The following is a 3,810-nucleotide window of genomic DNA, read 5'->3' as shown; positions in this document are numbered from 1 at the left end:
GTCCATTTATTAAAAACACATCTGATTGACAGCGTCCATTTATTCGTGTCCGTTCAATTTGTCGTTCAACTCTGAGTAAAACTTTAATGCAAGTCAAAAACAGTCTAGTATAATTTTTGCTGCGTTTCGGACCAGACCCATCGTAAGTTTAGCTGTCCAACACGTAAATATCGGTTACTATTGCGTAAAGTTTATAGTAATCTCTGTACCCAAGATAGGTGAGACGAATATATTAGTAATATATATATGTAACTCTTTATAGAAACGTTTTTTAAGAGAACCATATTATATTAGAATAATTATATTTGTTTAACAACCAAGTTTAAGAAATTTATAAATGTTATGGCTTAATTTTTTTAAAGTTTTTCATTGTAACTATGCAAAATAGTTCGACTTCTGTGAAAGTCATCAATTATTTAGTTAATTCTGTTGTTCTTTTTTGTAAACATTTACTTGGGTTAACTATAACTCAATAAAGGTTTATGAAAACTGGTGGCTGTGCATTTATTGCCTTAAAGAAATCATTCAACCACGAATGTGGAAAATTCTTACACAGATTTTGTGAATGATGTTGCTACATTTTGATTAGGATACATGGCCACAAGAACTCTTGCAAATTGAATTATTCTCATTTTTTTAAAAAAAATGGGAGAAACGTTTTGAAATTTTGTAAATAGCGTGGTATATATATATATATATACAAGTGTGAGTAAAAATAATAATTGCAAACTTTTACTTAAAACACCAGTAAATAAAATATAGCATCAAACAAACATGTCTTTCCTATAAGAAGGAATATCACAGAGGGCGTTTCTTTTTTTTTTTGAAAAAAATATGTAAAAAATAGAAACAAAACATTATTTATAAAAATGATTTACCATGGTTAAAAGTCTGTTTTGTTCTGTTAATTTGATAACATTCTAAAAACCTTTAGTAGGAATATTTGCCCAATTAACGTGTTTCAAAATTTTCCATCAGTTTTATGTCAAGCTTAGCTAAAGCATACAAAAAAATATCTTCACTTTGGGGCATTTTTAGCATATAAGTCTAAAGAGAGCAAATGGTTTGATCTATAAATGGAAATGGTTAATATGTTCAAGGACGCTTTTTAAACCATTCATGTTCGAAAGTAAAATGTAAGACAATTGTAAGTAACCCTAACGTCTAGTAGTTTTAAAGTTTATCACAAAATTACAACACCCACAATTCGTAGGTCTGTTATGCAATTCTAAGCTTTCGTTTATTTTTATACCTGTTTTATTAAGTGGAAACCAACGTTAATTGCATATAACTATTCACCAGCTACTATTGCATTTTACATAGCCTTAAGTTCCCAAATATTTGTATTAGGAGACAGGTCTGACGATTTTCAAACCGCGTACTTTGACTAACCACAAATTAGAATCCACATTTAACTTCAACTAAAAATTATATTTGATTTTTGTCATTGTGAAGCACAAAGTTACGAAATGGCCTAACTGGTGCTAAGGCCACTGGAGGGGTCAAACAACGAATCTTATCGTTTAAGTCCTTAAGATAACCGCTGATCCAGCGGGTAGCTTGTTGAGTGTGTGCGTGTTTTATTATAGCAAAGCCACATCGGACTATTTGCTGTTTCCACTGAGGGGAATCGAACCCTTGATCGTAAAATTGCAAATCCGAAGACTTACCGCTGTCCCATCAGCTGACAATGGTTTACTGACTGATGGTTGATGTTTTAGAGCAAACCGACATCGAGTTATCTACTGTGTCCACCACAGGAAACCTAACTCCTAATTTTAGCGTTGTAAGTCTATAAACTTAACGCCGTCCCACCGGGGGACCAACCGAAGGGCGTGGAAGAGAGCACTATTTTCTTAATAACAAAAGAAGTATTATATTTAGCATACTATTGAAAAATTTGCTTGAGCAATATAGTACTATAAAATAATTATTAGAAAAGGTACATAACATTACAAGTAAATACATACAAAAAGAACATGAAACTTGTTGTCAGAGCTTTAAATCTGTAACAATTCTTCCTAATTTGAGACTTAAAATACCCCTCGTATTTGCATATATATCGTGTAAACTTTGGTCTACTATGTCATTTAATTGTAAAGTATGATGATTTCTTTGTTTGTTTTGTCGTTACGCACAAAACTACACAATGAGCTATCTTGCTTCACTCACCGCGGGTATCGAAACCTGATTTTTAGCGTTATAAGCTCTTAGACTTACCGTTGAGCCATCGGAGAGCAAGCATGAAAAACAAGAAATTTTTCTATCCCAAAAAAGCTGTGAAAAATATTTTCTTGCCCAAACATCACATTAAACACAAATATAATATATTAATATAAATATTAAGTGTATCTTTATAAACAGAAAGTTATAAAATGACATTCGAAATATAGGTGTATCGTCTTCAGAAATAAACAAGAGGGAATCCTCAGTAGCTGCGGCACTTTTAGGCAGGATTAGTGTAAATTAATGTATGAGTCCTTTTTTATTTTTCCTTTTTATTATGTCCTCCAGTGGGACAGTGGCAAGTCTTCGGATTCATAACGCTAAAATCAGGGAGTCGATTCCCCTCGGGGGACACAGTAGATAGCTCGATGTGGCTTTGCTATAACAAAAAACACCATTTGTATTAGCTATATTTTCGTGTGCCAGCAATACCAAGCGTTGGGCTCGTATATACCAGATTCGATTTTATCACTCATCAGGATCTCTACAAGCCTACCCTCAAATTGAAATTCTTTTAGGCAGATTACAATAAATTAATCTATGAGACCTTGGACGTGGTCAAATACATCAAACTGAAACTTGATTCGTGGTGAACAGAATACTGGCTCATCTGTTATTGTACAAATTGGGGTGTTTCTAACACCGTTTTCTTCTCTATACACAATGAGGCTAGCTTAATGGAACGCAAACTATAGGTCATTAAGAATAGAACTCGATTCTTTGACGTCCACTCCTAACAATTTGAGTATATATTAGAACACCGGAAACCAAATACAGTTGTCTAGAAATAGCTGGTGATATTAGCATCTTGTCAATCCTGGCCAACAGGAAAATGTGGTTGTCCTTGGTCACTGTTTTGACTGAAAGTTGGCCTGTTTTAGGCCTCACAGAAACGCTTCCCGTATGTTTAAATCATCTTCACATCCAATTCACCACACCAAGAGACATTCTTAGCCAGGACACATCTTCTCCCTGACTCTGTCCTGCTTCGAGTCTTCTAAGTGCTCTCTACATTGAATTGTCTTCTTAATGTGATCTACTGTTTATTTTTATTGAGAAAACAATATTCAACCGGTTCATTTGCAGACAAATTTAACCAAGAACGTCAGAAGGTCCAAAAACACGAAATGGAGGTTTCCTACTTTTGACTTTGATAACTGCGCAATTCTTTCTCCAGATAATATGCAAATATAACTTTAAACATTGTTCAACTATAACCTCTCTTTTCCTCTTTCTTTTTGTTTTATTTGTTATAAAATTAGAGGTGTTTCTTAAATGTTTTTGATTGGGGTATAGTCATTAGTGTGTGAGTAGATACTGACTCAGTTATAACCTGAAGTTTAGACCTTTGGTAAAGCGAAAGCACCCATTTTAACCCATTTCAGGAACTCCTTGTCCTAATTTGTCCTAATAAGTATCAGTCAAAGTATTTCAATAAAATATTATTTATAGTGTTTGGATATCAAGCCTAAATTGGAGTTTGAAACTACATTTAGGAATTTAACCTCTGTTTATATTGAAAGCATTAATTTTACTTCAAATATGCGATATCGAGTAACAACAAACTATACACCTGGAAAAAAG

The 3,810-nt window shown here is 33.4% G+C and overlaps 1 protein-coding gene across 3 annotated transcripts in view; it reads left to right on the top strand.

Annotated features, from left to right (window-relative positions):
- The window catches only part of LOC111087030, a 104,320-nt gene that overhangs the window by 88,617 nt on the left and 11,893 nt on the right, over positions 1–3,810 (top strand). The window lies entirely within an intron of this gene.

The sequence above is a fragment of the Limulus polyphemus genome, unplaced genomic scaffold (assembly GCF_000517525.1).
Source record: "Limulus polyphemus unplaced genomic scaffold, Limulus_polyphemus-2.1.2 Scaffold1657, whole genome shotgun sequence".
NCBI lineage: Eukaryota > Metazoa > Arthropoda > Merostomata > Xiphosura > Limulidae > Limulus > Limulus polyphemus.
This window is presented reverse-complemented; position numbering and strand designations above follow the sequence as displayed.